Source organism: Rhineura floridana, chromosome 4 (genome assembly GCF_030035675.1).
Source record: "Rhineura floridana isolate rRhiFlo1 chromosome 4, rRhiFlo1.hap2, whole genome shotgun sequence".
Taxonomy (NCBI): Eukaryota; Metazoa; Chordata; class Lepidosauria; order Squamata; family Rhineuridae; genus Rhineura; species Rhineura floridana.
In genome coordinates, this window is record NC_084483.1 from 52050329 (window position 1) to 52069242 (window position 18914).

At 40.4% G+C, this 18914-nt stretch overlaps 1 protein-coding gene across 3 annotated transcripts in view; it reads right to left on the reverse strand.

Moving 5' to 3' along the window:
• The window catches only part of KHDRBS2 (KH RNA binding domain containing, signal transduction associated 2), a 626273-nt gene that overhangs the window by 412348 nt on the left and 195011 nt on the right, over positions 1–18914 (reverse strand). The gene's annotated exons all lie outside the window — the stretch shown is intronic.

Sequence of the window (18914 nt, forward strand, 5' to 3'; positions counted from 1 at the left end):
CACAAATCAATAGCAGCCTAATAGGGTGAGGGATTGCTTTTAAACTGGCACTGGCCAATGGATCCTATCCCTACTGACAACCTTCTTTCCCCCCCCCAAGCTGTCCAGCATGTCATCAAAATTAGGATTAACCTGATGATGATGTTTATTTTACTAAAACTGTTGGTTTTGTTGTTCTGTTTTTAATATTATTGTTGGAAGTTTGGGGCATGTATTGTGGCAGCAACTACAGAGATGGAAACAACCCCACAGCCCTTGAGATAGGTACATGACTTTGAATGGAAATTGACTGCCTTCAAGTCGGTCCTGACTTATGGTGACCCTATGAATAGGTTTTCATGGTAAGTGGTATTGCCTTCCTCTGAGGCCGAGAGGCAGTGACTTGCCCAAGGTCACCCAGTGAGCTTCATGGCTGTGTGAGGATTCAAACCCTGGTCTCCCAGGTTATAGTCTAACATTCTAACCACTGCACCCTACTGGCTATCTAAGGGGGACTTTAGATTGATTAAAAAGAGGATTAGGCAGATTCATGGAGGATAGTTTTATCTAGATCTGAGCTGAAATTTCTCAGAAGGCATTTTCCTTTTATTTTTATTTTTCTAACCCCCTTAGAAGAAGGTCAGTGTAGAATTTTCTCAGTATATTTTCCTCTTTTTATTGGCAGATGCCATTTGTACACACACCCAATGCCCCAGAATGATGCTAGATGCAGAGGTTTGTGGGTGATGCACACTGGTGTCCAGGTTGTGAACACAGTGCTGATATTGCCATTTGCAATGGTAGCAACTGGGGTGTGTGTGTGAAACGAGCTGTGCTACTGCCACTGTTAATGGTGAACTTCACTCCCAAGAAATGGTTAGAGAACTGCTCCTCTTCCTGGAGAAGTTCACTGAAATGGTCCTGACAACTTCTCTGCCCACATATCAGGTGGATAATTTCAAGGTTCTATTTGCAGTTCTATTAATTGGTACTCGACATGATAGGTAACAATGGAGCTTCCATTTTCAGGGGCCTCTGAATACCTATTTGGATCAAATAAGCGAAGCAGAGCCAGGCTGGTGGCTGAAGGAGCCAAAGGACAAGCAGGCAAGCATGGAACCAAACAGCAAGCCCGCCCCCACCCCCTTCCTTCAATGTTTAGGCCAGCGGTGGAAGTCACTGGAGCAAAGTTCCAAACGGCCTGTAGAGATGCTACAAGCGTGGCACCATTCGCAAAGATGGTTAGAATGAGGAAGGGGACAAGCGAGAGGCAACTCTAATGACAACAGGAGTGTAAACACATCAAGTCAGAACCCCCTCCGGCTCTCACGTGGAGATTTGCAGACAGGAGGAGTGGAATTCCGGGGGAGGGCTCGACTGTCCTGAAAAAGCAGGTGAACTTGATAGGCTAGATCACGAGCAGCCATGTTTACTCAGTTATTCTATAATCCGCAGGAGTCTGGCACAATGTCTGGGGCAAGAAGCTGCTTGCTTCCCATTGCAACGCACACAAAGTTGCCAGTCCACCCACCTGCCTACAGTCGCCGTGTCATGCAGCCTGGTGCAGACAAGTGGGGTACCAAGCGATGGAGTGGGGATGCTGGGGGGTGCCACTGCCACATTGGGCATTCTGGGGAGTGTTTGTGCGAGCTCCGGGTGCTCTGTTTCATCGGGAATTTGACCGAGGTGTTGCCTTTCTTGCCTTTCTGCAGTGTCCATCTGGCTGCTTTTTGGGGGAGCCTACAAGCAATAGCCTTCTCCCACTGTAGGTTCTCTCCAGCCATCGGTGCCCGGAGTCTGCTTCTGAACATGGGTCTTCATATAACAATAGCAGCCATCAGCAGAGACTTAACATCAATGCTAGAGTGACAAAAACTGTTTTCTTATGCTTTTGTATTGGAATGTTGTTATTAATATTGAAATGTTATGTTATTAATTTGATATTTTTAATTGATTGATAGCTTGTTTTATGATGTTTTATGATGACTTTAAATGTGATAATGTTTAGGTAATCAATTGGAGATACTGTTGGATTGTTATGATTTGAAATTATTTGAAACGATTGTTATGTTTTTAATTGATTGCTATTGATGTCATCATTTGCATTTTTGTGTTATTGTAAGCCACTTTGAGCATATTTATATGGGAAAGTGGCATATAAATTCAATAAATAAATAAATAAATAAATAAATAAGAGTGGATGCTATCACCATCATGCTATGTCTGTGTACTTCCCATTTGGCTGGCCACTCTTAGAGACAGCATGTTGGATATGGTGAACCATTCCTTATTCAACGGCACCATTTATTTGCTGTTATGTATTCAAAGCTCATTTCATCTTTCTGGGACTCAATCATAACAAATTAGGTTGCAAGGTTCCTTTTTAAAATACCCCAGTGCAATATGCCAAATGACATACATTTGAGGTTATCAATATATTCTCCACCACCACCACCCCATTTGCTCCTAAAAGCCAACATGCTTGCATGATATTGCCCACTGGAAAGTAAGTTGCGGGCATTTAAAACAATTCCTCCATCACTGAAAGCTTTACTGGAATTTCTTATTTCTCTGTAAGCAGAACATGGTCCCTGCTGACCTGCAAATGAAAGGTAATCAATGTTCCAATGTCTCCTAGCAAAATTTAGTGCAGTATACCTCAAAACAAATACTGCAAATCAGAGACTAAGTGGCAAAAATAATTTATTGCAAGTCATAAATATCTGTCCACTGTACATAAAATGAGCTCCTGTAACTCATCTCCTCCCTCTGCTTCTGGAATATTAAAAACACAAAACCACACAAAAATAGAAGTGTTACGCTGTAACACTAAATGGGGATCTTTTCCTGCTACCTCCAAATTAAACTGACAATCCACATTATCGACTTCTGAATTTGTCCTATATAATTAACAGTTGTAGCACAATAAGGCAATAACTCTGAGCAGCCACTTTTTGGTGAAAATGAAGGTGCTGAGCTAATCAGCTCAGTAACATTTCAGTTCTATCTTTAAATCAAATCCCATGATAGATCTTCAGAAACTGTTCTCAGTGAGCTATTGCGTAGAAAATACAAGTTCTGGTCATGGATGCTGTTTTTACAGGACTGCACTGGATCAAAGTGCCACAGGTATTTCTTGTTTAAAGGTTTATTTTCTCCAAGTGTACAACAGTCTTCTAGTTTATATGCACTGTTTGGCATCAATTTATTATACAGCCACAAGAGTGGCTGTATACTATAGCCAGGTTGGATTTTTCACATTCCGCAATGTTAAATTGAAAATACTCCCCATCCCATTCTGATGCTTCCCATAAGCTCATTTCAAAACAAAACCTTACAAAACTTATAGTCCTGAACTCAGAAATGCTTGCTTAACAACCCTCTCAATTTTCCTGGCAATGAACGAAACAGTCAGAAAGAATTGAGAGTTCAAAGTCTAAAAGAAGAGGGAAAAAGCCCAGACCCCTTTTGGACTTTTTTCTCTGAGAGTTCTCATAATCTGTTGAAATTCATCAAAAATCAGCTATGTTCACAGAGGACCCGTAATTCTCCTGATACTGACCTTGCCCTATACTCTGACCTTCATCTTCTGCAGTTTAAAAGTTTAAAAAATGCCTGGCTGATTTTTAATTAATGTAATAATTTTTGCATTGAACTAAAAGATAATGTCAGGCATGCTCAGTAAGAACCAGCTGTCAGTGTTCTAAAAGCCAGACTCACAGCTGCTTGGCTTGCCTAATCAGGGGACCACACCCACACCAGACTTTGATTTCATGTGAGACAGTCATGGCTTCCCTCAGAGAATCCTGGGAAGTGTAGTTTGTGAGACTCTGATTCTCCTGACAGAGGTCCAGTGGTCAGAGTGGTTTAACAGTCAGCCGCTCTGATTGAAGCTCTGTGAGAGGAACAGGGTGTCTCCTAGCAACTCTCAGCACCCTTCACTAACTACAGTTCCCAGAATTCTTTGGGAGAACCCATGACTGTCTAAAGTGAAATAAAGGTCTGGTGTGGATGTGGCCAGGGACAGCTTTGGTTTAAATTTGAGTGGGAGGCACATGTTACCAAATTCTTCCAAGCTACACAGGAAGTGGATTGGACTGTGAAAGACCAACCCAAATTGGGCAGTACAATATCTCAGAGAGGAGGTCAGGTCCTGCTCCCCTGGTGCATTCACTATAGCTGCCCAATGTCCCTGCTTTTTAAAGTTTGGTAGAAATATCTGTGGGCTATAGGTATGTTCTTAAACCACAAAGTTTTTTGCCTATTAGTGAATTACTAAAAATAACATGCAGAGGTTGTATAAATGAGACCCATCATCATCAAGAGATACTGAGTTCTCAGTGGGATTTAATTTGTGCCAATGTTCACCGGGATTCACTCTGGCATTTGTGTCCAATACCAGAGCTCAATCCAACCTTGGAACTTATGAAGAAAGACTAAGCCTGGGCTCAGATTTGATGCAAAATCATGGTTTGGGCTAACCATAGTTAAGAACCCACAACATTGTTTCAGCTTCCAGACGTGCAACAGGCAAAGCACAGTTCAGAAGTACATATACTTGTATTCCTTGTTTGTTGATGATTACTATATGCCAAAAATCATCACAGACTTGAATGCAGAAGCAGACTGGATTTAGATGTAACACTAAAACTGCCTTCTCCAAACTTTGGTCCCCAGATGTTTCTGGGCTCCCATCATCCCTGTCCATTCTGGCTGGGGATGATGAGGGTTGTAGTCCAACAGCATCTAAGGATACAGAGTTGGAGAAGGCAGTAGAAAACCATAGATTATTGCTACAAGAACAAGCCTCAGTTCATGTGCCCCCCTCCCTCTCATCCTCTGACTGAATTTGGGATTAACAACAGTTTGCTGTTTCATCCAAGTCCAGACAAACTGTAGTTAGTTTTAGCCAAGTTCAGACTGTGGTTGTGCTGCAGAAACAGACAGAACTGGGGAAAAGATCTGTATACATTATGACTAAATCCATTCATAATGTGAAACCATGGTTTAACTAACAAATCATGATTGCACATTACATTTGAACCCAGCGTAAAAATGACACTAAGCAACTGCAGAGTACATTTCCCTCAATGCTGAAACATATCACATAGTCCTCATATCTCAAAAAGTGCTTTGAAAACTGAGGGTGGTGTTTCTAGGCAGACTTGACACTCATCATTTGTTGCTCCCCCCTGCCCACTGTCCCTATAAATTTAAACAATAGTTTTCATAGAATTTACCTCTTACTCATACATATGGCTTTAGATCCCAAATAGTTACTCTGGGTTTTTTGTATGCTTTTCTTTGGGTGCACACAAATATAGTCCTGTACAACACAAAAAGGAGAAGGGGAAGAGGAGGAGGAATTAATTCTCTCTCTCTCTCTCTCTCTCTCGTTTGGTAAGAGGGATGCCAGTGTCCTATACCTGGCCGGTTGGCAACCCTACTTTTATATGCAAATCTTGCAGAGATTTAAGGCACATTTGGCTGATAATTACTACATTGGTTTCACAGGTCTGATTCTATAACATTCTGAATGCCACCAAGGATTAATGCCTATTCATCATAGCTAAAAGGTAGCATTTTTAGAAACTGCTCATTATATTGCAATCCTTAACCTTTAGTTGATGCTTAAACGGGGGGAGGAGAGATCAGAAAGATGAAATATTTGGGATTTTTGCTCCAGAAGTGAATATCTTAGAAAACTAAAGGTTAAAGTCATTTGCAGCCTTAGCTACTGCTGCCCTATCTCTAATACTTGCCAGGACTTTGAACTGCAATTATATATCCCCTGTGCTATCTCATTCCAAGATGCGGCTCAGCAAAAAAAAAAAAAAAGAATATTTGATTGGAATGGTATACATGGGTTGAGAATTGGCAACGACAGTTTTTCACAAAAAGCTCATTTTAGTGTTTCAAATTAGCATAATCATAGAGGAGCAACAATATTGTAGCACAAAGGCAAACATTGTGTGGATTTCTAATAGAATTGATATGGTTTCTAAGGAGGAGGATTTATGTTTAGTAAATAGTCTTAATGGAACAGCGTCTGGATATAGAACTATGATATCTTAAACTGATCAAAATACCCCTTGTCTATATCAAATAAGCACAGCCTATTAAATACCTAATTAAATTCATTCCATCCACTATAGAAACATGAGTTTCATGAAAAATCAAATTATTACAAATGTTTGCTTTCATTTTCAAGCTCAGGTGGGAAGTTCAGTGATTTTTTTTTACTCTCACATAGAGAAAAAGAGCACAGAAACAGAAACAGAATCATTACAAGCCATGCATCAGAGCAGGAACACAATCATGCATATGAAGTGGCCTCTAGTCCACAAACGCTTGTGCCATAATAAAATGTATTAGTCTTTGAGGTGTCATGGAAAATCTTTGTTGTTTTTACTGAAAACCTTTAGACTTATTGCTGCTGCTTTTTCTTGGGCCTCAGACTGTGTCCTAGGCTGCATTCAAACATGGAATTTATTGTGTTTATTTATTTTATTATTTATTTTATTTATTAGATTTATATCCCGCCCTTCCTCCCAGTAGGAGCCCAGGGAGGCAAAGTACTTAAAACACTGCAAAACATCATAGTTTTAGTTTTACTGATTATAATGGTAGCACTTCTGTCCCAATTTCTAACATTCCTGTCACACTGCAGTTCCTGTTACATTATGGAACTGTGGCTTTTTGACTGATATACCGCCATGTTGTGCTAAATTTCATTCACAGAAGTGGGCATAGTATAAAACAACAGTGAACATCTTTGGACATGTTGCTACTCCCCCACCCTTTCCACACATGCATACTTCGGTTCCCCCATGATTCCCCCATGAAAGCAACAGGAAAGAACTGTATGCCAGAATACTGCCCCAAATGTTATCACTTTACTCCCACAATTTTGTGGGTTAATGGGGTTGTAAACAGATTTTTTTCTGGAAGCAGTTAACACAGAAATGAGTGCTAACCTTCCACTATATTCCAGTAGATTTCCAGAAGTGGCTTTTACACTGTGTGAAAGATCAAATAAAATGCAGAAATTATCAGATAAGGAAACATCCGGAAAACAGAATAAACTGCTGTCTGAATGCAGCCCTACTGTCAAATGTATATCCTACATAAGCTTTCAGAAGAAGGACATGCATAAGAAATGGTGGAAAGTCCCATCGTATCTTTTAATTCATGTAATATTCCATATTCTATGAAGCAGATTTAGGCTGAAATCCTATGGAGTAAGCCCCGCAGAACTCACCATGACTGAGTTCTGAGTCGATATGTATAAGATTGCATTGCAAGTCCACCTTCAGCCAGTCACTAAAATGTTCTCCCTTTTCAGCAGTGTAGGCCATTGTTATGGATGCTTTAACTTGGCTGCTTTCATGTTGCTCACATTTGGTAAACATGGGGAAAGATAGTGATCAGATGGTGCAGCCGGCATCTAGGCTTCTGTTGATTTCAGCCATGTGCATCTCCCTTTCCATTCAGGCAAAATAAATTATGGATATTAGCAGAGACCTCCAGTGGAAATACATTTTTCTATCATGCACAGCAGCCTGAAAATGAAAAGGTTTTCATCTAGGGAACAAGGCAGGCTATGGAGTAACAGAAACCCTACTAGGGTAGACCCAGTATAGCTTTATGTGGGGGGGGGGAAGTATTCATTGCTACTGTGGTTGCTGGATAAAGCCAATATTTTTGCACACTCTTCTAGGAAATTACTAAGCCTTCTTTTTAAAAAAGTGTGCCTTTTTTCAGTGTTTGGATGACACTACAATCTGTCACATCTTTTGTCACAGATTTTAGATACTAGTTAGCTTAGCTTTTCTGGAATAGCCATCGTCTCCAAACAAGTAACAGATGATGCCTTATTTTGAAAAAGACAAGCCAAAAGCAACTGAAAATGCTTAATGAGAAGTAAGAATTTGGAGATGTGAGAAAATAGAAAGCATTAGTTATATCAAGGGACAACATAGACACAAGACAAATTCATAATGAATTCTGGGTAGCTTATATAAAAATTCATGAGGTGTCTTGGATTATTCATTGAATGAAAGAAAGAATGCTGAGTGCAAACTTAAGATCTATCACTTAAGGTCAAAGGGTTATTCAGGGAATAATGAGATGTATAATTTTAATGTTACATGTCAGAATTCCATCTGAAGTCAAGCTATCATTCAAATTCAAACATGTATTTAAAGTTTTCCTCATCAATGAATGGCCAATTAAATATCAGTCAGTGAATTTTGTTTAAGGAATATATAAACACGAAAAGGCGAATATATGTATGTCATGATTAAAGATTAGTAAATGTGATTGTTGACTGGTTAAGACTTCAGACTTAGAAAATGCTCCTCTTGTTAAACTTTCAGATCTATTCTTTGTGAAAAGAAATGTTTTAAGAACTATATTCAGTAGCAGCTGGTGGGGCAGCACAGGTCACATTGGCTCTGCCGCCATGCACTGCACTCCCTGACCTTGCACCTCTCGCTCTCTATCTGTGGCAGTCACCCACAGTGTTGGGAAGCACAACTGGCCCCACTGGCTCCTACACACTATATTGCTTATCTTAGGCTGCAATCCAACACAGTACACTTACCTGGGAGAAAGTTTCATTGAACTCAGAGGGGCTTCCTTCTGTGTAGACATGTACTGGATTGCAGCCTTAGTCTGTTTTACAGTTTGATATATTTATGTGCTATTATGTTTTTTATGTATATGTTTTTTTAATAAAAATGAAAAATGGATGCAAAGATTCTCCCTTTACTAATTCTTGTTAGCACAAAGCCAAACTTGAACACCCCCTCTCCCCGAAAGAAAAAACTATGCATATACTTTGTTGAAGTACATGATCACCTATAGGTGAAATGGTAGCCTGGGCTTTCTAAGGACTGCAACTATAAATCAGTAACACAAGCGAAGTCTAAAACAATAACATTCTCGGATGTGGCACCTTGGCTGTGGAATTCCTTCCTCCCCTCTGTTTGCTCAGCATGCTCTTTGAGGAAGTTTAGAAGTTAGTTTTTAAAAAAAACACCTTGTTATTTATACAGGCTTTTAATGAGGTTAGGGACCCCTTCAGTATATTTCTTCTGCTACTGGTTTTAAATGTTTTGACTGCTCTTGATGTTTTAATTTGTTCTGTTTTTATTTTTTTGCTGCTATTCTGCTTGTTTGTGGTTTTCATAGCTTTTATATAAATATATATAAATTTTGTTGTAATTAAATCTGAGATATAAAAGTTGCACATATGTATATCTATCTATTTAAAAATATTTACAGGCTGGCTTTATTATCAGAATTCTCTCAAGGCAGCTTAGACACAAATAAAAATACATCTTTAATAGTATTGAGATGAAATACAACAGAATACAAACCTCCCAATATAATTACAAGATTAATAAAAACAGCAATAATGTATAAACATACACACACACACACACTTGTGTATGTATGTGTGTGTGTGTTGGCAAGCTTGTTGTCGTTAAAATATCAGAACTGTGGAATGTTGTTGCCATTAAAGCAAAGGGGAGTGGCTGGCTTTGTGCATAATTTCCCCCCTCACTGCATGGTCTCTGAAGATTACATGATATATTTACACCTAACTTTTCTTCCTTGGTCCTCCCACCCCCTGTTACCTTTGCAACAACCCTGTGAGGGAGATTAGGCTGGAGTTGGTTCAGTCAAGCTGCAAGTAAGTATTTGTGTATGTGTGTTTTGGCAAGTTTTTGTGGGGTCTTTTGTTTTTGTTTTGATAATTTGCTATAAAATATCAGGACAGTGGAAAGTTCCAGTTAAAGCATATATCTCAAGTGACAAAGGCCATGGTAAAGAGGTGCATTTTTAGGAATAATTGAAAACTATACAGCAAAGGTGCCAGATGCACCTTTTCCGCCCTGGGTTCCTATTGGGAGGAAGGGTGGGATATAAATCAAATAATAAATAAAATTAATAACTAATAAATAAATAGGGAGAGAATTCCACAACTTTGGGGCAGCCACAAAGAAAGACCTCTCCTGGCCCACCATCCTCCAAACTTCTGAGGGTGGCAGAACTACTAAGAAGCTCCCCTCTGCTGATCTTAACATCCAAAAGGCTATGTAGGGAAGGGGATGGTCTCTCAGATTTTGAGTTGTGGGGTCCCATAATAGTCCATTCTGTCTCCTATGCTATTCAGCAACTATATGAAACTGTTGGGAGCTGTCATCCAGGGTTTGGGAGCATAGTGCTGATATGCAGCTCTGTCTCTCAATTCCATTACAATCAGGAGAGACCGTGAAGATGACAGACTAGTGTCTCAAAGCAGTGATGGTCTGGATGGAGACCAATAAACTGAGGCTGAATCCTGATGAGACAGAGGTGCTGTGGGTGGATGGTTACCAGGTCCAGGAATTAGGTATACAACCTGTTCTGAGAGGGGTTGTACTCCCCCTGAAGGAACAGGTTTGTAGATGGGAAGTATTCCTAGATTCCAAATTGTCACTGAGTCTCAAATGGCTTCAGTGGCTAGGAGTGCTTATGCCCAGCTTAAGCTAGTTCACCAGCTATGGCCACTCTTGGACTGGAATAGCCTGGCCTAAGTTGTCTATGATCTGTTGTCTTTGTGCTTTGACTACTGTAATGTGCTTTATGTGTGGCTACCCTTGAAGACAGTCCAGAGGCTACAGCTTGTTGGGCTGGTGACCAGTAGGCATTACTGTCTCTAGTAGTTTTCCATGAAGCCTGCAAGTGTGAAGACGTAACTGTGGTAAAGGGGGAGTTATGTCTATGCTCTGTCTGGGAACGGACTGCCAGGGTCGTTGCTATGGTAGCCATCTGATAACAGCTGGGAAAGTTGTAACAGAGTCTATGTGTTCTCCTCTTCTGAATTATGCCTCTGAGCTGAGAGGCTGTCTTTTGTGTTCATCTATGGAGAGAGATGTCCCAGAAGGGGGGGTGACTGAAGAATCTCTACATGTATTTACTCTTAAGCCTCTGGCCTTAATGTCTTAATAAAGACTCTTAACATGCTCTGAAGACGTTTTCTTGCTCAACTTAACTCCAACGTAATGTATGCTGTTTCACACAACAACACACAAGCCAACAGTGGTAGCAGAGGATGGTTACGCTCCACAGCGCATTACACGGGAGTAAGTTGCTGGTCTGAACGGCAGACGGAGTTCCAGAGAGGGCAGCTTGATTGATTGAACCAGACGGAGGTGAGCAACATGGCTGTAAACCTGTCTGGGGGAGGCTTGCCGATGGAACAACTTAATGAGAAGAATTTTGCCAGCTGGAAGCCGAGGATGAGGGCTTTGCTGATAACAGAGGATTTATGGGACGTGATTGAGGAAAAACCCCCGGCGGTACTGACCCCGGCCTGGAAGCGTCGAGACCAGAGGGCGCAGGCGTTTATAATCTTGGCTCTATCGGATTCTCAACTGATGTGTGTGAGAGATGAGCCGTCGGCTAAAAAGATGTGGGACGCGTTGCAGGATTTGTCCCAGGAATGGCAGCAGAGGCAGGAGGCGCAGAGAGCCCAGCCGGTGGAAGCTGTCAGGAAGCAGGAGGAGAAATGTGCCGAACCAGAGCAGGCTGTCGAAAGCAGACAGGAAAACAAGCGGGAGCAGCAGCGGCTGAAGTCTTGTTTTGCCTGTGGGGCCCGTGGGCATCTCCGTAAAGATTGTGCAGTCAAGCGGAACTCCAGGGACGGAGGCTTGAAGCAAGGAAGTGTGAACTTTGTTTGTAAACAGAAGTCTAAAGACTTGGAACAAATTAACTCTGTTGTCGACAGCGGAGCAAGCCATATATTAATTAAAGACAGGAGTCTGTTTTACACGTCTACAGATGAGCAGGACTTTGTTTTACTTGCTGATGGATCACGGAAATCCGTAAAAGCTAAAGGTCTGATTAAATTTGACAAACTTGGACTAATGTCAGAATGTTTGTTTATTCCAGGATTGGCTCATAATATTTTATCAGTTAACAAACTGGTAAGTTGTAATTATTCAATTTTGTTCCACAAAGACCAATGCTTTATAATGAGGGGGGCTGAAGTGTGCATGCAGGGAAGCCTTAATGATTCACAGTTTAAAATGTCCATGGGTGTGAAGTGTGCTGATGCCTTGAGTTTAATGGGGCGGAAAGGGAATGACCGCCAGAGCTGTAAAAAGACAGCTGTAAAAGGCACACAGTCAGTGTTTACTGCTCACATGGAATCTTCATGTAATGCAATCAGGTTAATGCCTAAGAGAGTGCAAAGCAGCCGGGTACACATTCCACAGGGAAAAAGAAGAGGCAGGCTTGCACCCAGAGCACCACGTGGTTTTGTTTGGATGCCAGAAACACAGCAGTTAATTCTGAGCAGAAGCATTAAAGTTGCAGAAAAGCCTTGGGATCAAAGGGAAACAGTCATTCTCACAGGGTCAAGTGACACACAACCGCAAACATTTAAACGTAAGGCTGAGGAAATGGAATCTCCAGCGCAGGCTGTGCCAAGCACAAGCACAGATGGGGGGGCTGAGAGATCAGAAGTTCATACCAAAAGTGTCAGATACTTTCACGTAAGGGATTGTGTGCAGCAGGGGTTCGTTAACCTGGCATTTTGTGACACTAACAACATGGTGGCTGACATAATGACCAAGCCTTTGTGTGAGGAGAAATTTGGCAAACTGGTGACAAGACTTGGAATGAACCAAAGTTTGAGTGAATAAAGTTCTGAAATGTACTGCTATGTACTGAGATATATTTTTGAACTGTACTGAACTGAAAATGCAATGTACTGAAATGTATTGCAAGAGGTATTGTAGAAATGTATGACTGTATGACTATGAATTATGGAGATGTATTTCATGTGTATTTTGCAGTCTTAATGGAAAAAAGGGAAGCTGTTGGGCTGGTGACCAGTAGGCATTACTGTCTCTAGTAGTTTTCCATGAAGCCTGCAAGTGTGAAGACGTAACTGTGGTAAAGGGGGAGTTATGTCTATGCTCTGTCTGGGAACGGACTGCCAGGGTCGTTGCTATGGTAGCCATCTGATAACAGCTGGGAAAGTTGTAACAGAGTCTATGTGTTCTCCTCTTCTGAATTATGCCTCTGAGCTGAGAGGCTGTCTTTTGTGTTCATCTATGGAGAGAGATGTCCCAGAAGGGGGGGGTGACTGAAGAATCTCTACATGTATTTACTCTTAAGCCTCTGGCCTTAATGTCTTAATAAAGACTCTTAACATGCTCTGAAGACGTTTTCTTGCTCAACTTAACTCCAACGTAATGTATGCTGTTTCACACAACAACACACAAGCCAACACAGCTAGTGCAAGGTTTGTAAGTGGGGCAGCCCAATGGGACCATGTGTCACTGGTCCTGAAGGCACTGCACTGGCTGCCAGTGAGATACCAGGCCCAACTTAAGGTATTAGTACTAGCATACAAGGCCCTAAATGGCTTGTACCCTGGGACCTAAAAGAGCCCCTTCCCTAATATCAACCATCTCTGGCCCTATGATCAGCAGAGGAGGCCCTGTTGGTTGTGCCACCTCTTGGGGGGGGCTGCCTGGTTGGTGGTGACCTGTGACAGGGACTTCTTAGTGGTGCTCCCGTTTGTGGAATGCCTATCCTAGTGAGGTATATCAGTCTCCCTCACTATTAACATTAGACTTTAAAAACATTCCTGTTTACCCAGCATTTGATGTCTGAAATCCCTGTCCCTGGCAACACTGCAATTATTAGTTTGAGAGTAGGTGATTGTTTTAGGAGTTTTTAACTTTTTTAAAAGGGTTTTTTAAAGAAGTTTTTTATTGTTTTTAGAAAGCTGTTTTTAAACTGTTTTTAGAAGTTTTAATTTTTAGAAGTTGTAATTGTACTGTTTTAGTATTGATATGCTTGCCATCCTGGCCCTGGAAAGGTGCAGGATATAAATTTACTACTACTGCTGCTGCTAATAATAATAAAAGTAATAATAATAACAAAATATTCTACAAAAAACCCTAACAACAGATAATGTTAAAACTGTCGTCCTAGCACCTGGAGCAGGGTTGAGGAACCTGTGGCCCTCCAGCTGTTGTTTGATTGCAACTACCGTCAGTCCCAGCAGGCATGGCCAACAGCCAGAGTTGATGGGAGGTGTAATCCAACAGCACCTGGAAGGCCACAGATTCCCCATCAATGACACTAGGTCTGATAAAAATAGTGGTGATAAATGTAGACTAGGTAAGGGGTAGGCACTGGAAGGTCTACAAGCCATCTTCAGTATATCAATGCTTTTAGTTGCGGACTGCATTTCTCCTTTTTGCAGAACTTATTTGTGCTTGAACTTGCTTGTTCCTTCACCCTCCCCTTTTCCTTGTGTGTTGTAATCATGTCTTTTAGATTGTAACCCTAAGCCTGAGGACAGGGACTCTCTCTCTCTCCCTCTGTCTCCCTCATCATCTCATAAGTCAGTCTGGGAGCCTTTTGGCTAAAAGGTACGGTAACAATGCCTTTCAGTTAATCAATATTTTAAAACTCCCTGTCCATGCAACAAGGCTTTGAATAGAACATACAGTATTATTTATTTATTATTCTAAGAAGGAAGATTGCACATGCTTTTCTTAATTATTGGCAGCCTGACATACAGATTTCATTATTACTTTAGATTGCTGAACTGTTTTCTTTTTTATTACCTCTAATAAAAGAAAGCCCTTTCCAAACCTTTTCATTTTTCTGTCTTCTCCTTTTAAGCAGCACACAGTTTTCACTTCAAGTATTCCTCAGTTGGCTCTGCTCCTTCACACTATTATGTTTGCTCGGTCTCACTGCATTCAGTGTAACCTATGTGAGATACTGTGCAGAGGCTCACAGTCCTACATGCATTTCTTGTTGCTTGGGTGCACTCCATTGAGTGCACTCCATTGTTAGATGTGAAACTAGGAAAAGCTAATACAAAGGCACCTCATTCATATAATTAAACTGGAAATGTAATATGCACTGAATTAAATTATGCATATTTATTTCATAGAAGGGGGAAGAAGCCAATATGTTGCTCCCTCTGGGATTGTTTTTCACTAAGATAATAAACATTGGACACTTCTTTTGCTACCATTTGTGATTTTAAATATGTGCTTCGATTCAATACCCTGCCAGTTTCTACCATTTAATAATCATCTTGAATAATTTTGCTTTTTATTCTTATACTCTCCACTTTTCTCAGATATGTTCTCCTGTTAAAGATCCCTTTGCCAATATATATGGCCCAACTGCTTTGAGGGATCTTCCATAATGTAGAATCCTTTGAACAACAACAAAAACTTACCAAGGTGCTTCTACTTCCCCCCCCCCCCAAAAAAACTTATCTACACTTTCCTGGATGAAAGATTGTGTTCTAGCATATGAATGCATTAACGATGCTGATGGAACCTTGTTATATTGGTTAAAAATGGAACCACTGTAAAGATCTGTGCTCCCTTTATTGCTCAAAATGTTTTCTACTTGCATTTTAAGCTTTGTAGATGATGCACTTATTGTGCATAATCCAGTACAGAGTTATGCATGTTTAGTACCATTGATTTCAGCAGGACAAGTATTCACTGTAGTGCAAGGGATTTGTTTTCTATAAAAAATTCTCTCCTGCCTTGCCAGCAAATGTGCTCACGATGGATTACAAGTCAATATGAAGCTGCAGAATCAGACAACTAGGTCATGAGGGCAATAGCCCTCTCCCATCTGTCCTGATCTTCCAGAGATTTACTTTGTAGTACATCCTACCAACAGAATTGTTCTAAGAAAAAATGCCTAGGATACATTGTCTTCTTAAGCCCTTTCCAGGTGAACTGAGAAACAGTTTGCTTCTTGTTAAAAAATCCGCTTTCTCTCGGAAATAATTGACATTATCAATATGGTCTAATAAGCCCTGGTTTTCAAACTCCATTGAGCACGAACAACAGACAGTGATTATGTACTGCCATCTTACAATGAACATAAAAGATTTAGTGTGTCATTAATTTAATCTAACTTTCAACAGCTAAGGTCATATCAAGGATATTGAGCTACTGCAATCATAAAGTATTTTTCATTACTTATGGATATGTAAGCAAAGTAAATTATATTTATAGAAACACAATTAACCTATTTTTATAGTTCTATGATTTTTTTAAAAAAATCATACAAGTAGAGTGTAGTCCCTGGACCATAGAAGCCACCTCTAAATGCCATGTACTGAGTCGTATCTGTATTAAGCTTTTGGGGAATGCTGTTTCTTCACTTACAAATAGTTGTGTGTTTAATTCTTGCTGATACCCAGGAAATATATTGTAATGAATTTAATAACCTTCAGAGAGTATAAAGCTTACATGATATTCAAACAAGCTATAAGTAAGTATCACTGCATGAAACAATTGTTTAAATGGACTTATCTTTTAGAAACTGAGAAAAGGAAAAAGGGGGGGAGCAGGCATGAAGAACTGGTTTTAAACAATTTAATTAAAGGAGATAAGACTACCAGCGTAGGTGATGCTGTTTTTGCTATAGACTCAAAGCTTACTGTTTTAGGGCAGTCGTTGGACTCCGCCAGTGGAAAGGCAGGAAGGAAGAGCTAACTTTGGTGCAGATGTAGTGCTCTTCAAGGTTAAGGAACCAAGAGCAGTCTGCAGAATCGCATGCTTCAACCTCACACCCTCCTTCTCTGACCTGCAGTTGGCCCTGGCCTTCCCTGCTTGAATTAATAATTGCATGTTAGTATTGCTAACCTGCCTTAAATAAATCCTGGCATGCTTCTAAACTCTCTTTCAGAACTAGGTTGAATTTGAAATGGTGTATAAGAGCATCTCCAAGTTCATATTTACCAGGGTGAACAATGTAACATGAAACCTGAGTAGAAGAGATAGAGGAGGAGGGGCTCTGCAATTCAGAAACCCATTCACAGTTACTTAACTCTGAGCAATGTTTTATCCATACTGGGCCTTAAACTGCATAACTTATAGAAACTCTAGCAGCTTCATACCCAGTGGTGCTCAGAAATGCTAAAAAACAAACAAACAAACAAAAATCAGTGCAATTTTTAAATCAATGGTTAAAATCAGTGTATCTTTGACAGGTTCGGTCTGCCATCTTGATTCAAAATAGTATCCAACTATATCTAAACATAGGTGAAAACCTGATCCTTGATCACAGGAACCATCATGCAAAATTCAGTTAAAATCAGTGCAGTTTTGAAAGGTTCAGTCTGCTATCTTGATTCCAAATGGCATTCAACTTTCCAAAATATATAGTATATAAGAACAAACTTATAAACATATGTGCAAATTGATGGTGCAATAGCAAAACCAATGAAAATAGACTGACTATACCTTTGCTCAGATAGAGCTAAAAATAATGCAGAGAATGTCTGTGCAAGATTGCTGTCATGCACCTTCATGTGAAAAGGGAATCTATTCAGTGTATGAGTTGATTCTGAGACTGTCTACACAGTATTATAATTGCATTTACATTATTACAAATTAATAATTAAAAATTATGTAAACTGCTTAGAGGTCTTTTACAATCAAGTATATATATAAATTAGTGAAAGCAAAAATATCTTCAAGCCCAGTATTTCATCTTAACTAGGTTGTGAATCAACTGCATAACTTAAGTAAAGCTGGACAGCCATCTGTCGGGAATGTTTTGATTTGGATTCCTGCATTGCACAGTTGGACTTGATGGCCTTGTAGGCCCCTTCCAACTCTACTATTCTATGATTCTAAGTGTTGCGTTAACTGGTGGATGTTTACATCTTCTGTTTAAAAATTAATTTTTAAAAGATTTTTTATAAAAACACTTAAATTCTATATTACAAAAGAGTAGCCAGCTATCTGTAGTTATACTATTTACTGTTCTTTTTATTTGTGTTTAATTTAAAAATTGTTTTATTGTTTCATAGGGCAATCCAAATGCCAGGAAGCCGGCGGAGGGGGAGCTGGCAAAGGGGAACCAGTGGAAAGCTCTGCAGGCTCCTCCTCCTGCTCAGGAGCCCCCGGCCCAGCTGAATGCGGGCTCCATTGGGAGCTGCACACATGAGCCAACCGGGAAGTGCCAACTCTGGCAAACAGGCCTCCCAGGGAGTAAGCACTCATAGGCCTCAATTGGGCACTGAAGGGGAATCAGGACCCAGGGGAGAGGTCTGAATGTGAGGAGGATCTCATGTAAGTCCCCCTCGTGTTGTCTCCTCTGCCACACCTCCAGAACACCCCATTTTCAGCCCTCATCTGAAAGCATTTTGCAAGAGTGGTTCTGAGAACAATATGCATAACATTCTTGTTGAGGTCAATGAGACTGAGTCCTTAACTTTGCAAAATATTTACTGCATAAAAGACTTCCTTTCATAAACTTATGAAGGAGGGGAGGACATGCAAGGAACCTTTCTGAGTGGTAGGTTCACAATAAAGAGCAAAGGGTAAGTTAGCGGAGATATTTTTTCAGATCACTTTTAAGTTATCCCTTTATTTAACCGTTTAGCAATGAGCACCCAATCCTGCTCTACTCATCATAATAATTGCAGAACAAACAAACTCTTATTTCTTACTGCTGGTAACAATCATGGTTCTTTATTGCTGGCTGGGTAAGAACTGAAACTACTACTATTACTATATATCCAGGCTGGATTTTTTCAGGATCACTTAAGTATTTATAGGGTGATTGTGGTCAGTCAGGGAAAGTCTTGAGTGAAAAGATTTTGGGGGCTCTTCCAGATGAGGCTTTTATTGTGCACTCACCCTGCCTTGTTCATTGAATTTTTCAGAGGGCCCTATTCTTAAAATGCTCCAGTCTTAAAACAAGCTGTTATTCTTTAAATGGAAGCTGTCATTATCTGTCATGTCACAAATTAAAAATACATTTAAAAAAAAAAACCCGAGGGGGGGAAGCACAGCTCTAGCAGGAACAGTGCATCCATTTGGCTACAGGGCTTCAAGAATGTAGTCCACAAGCTTTAGTAAGTTTAG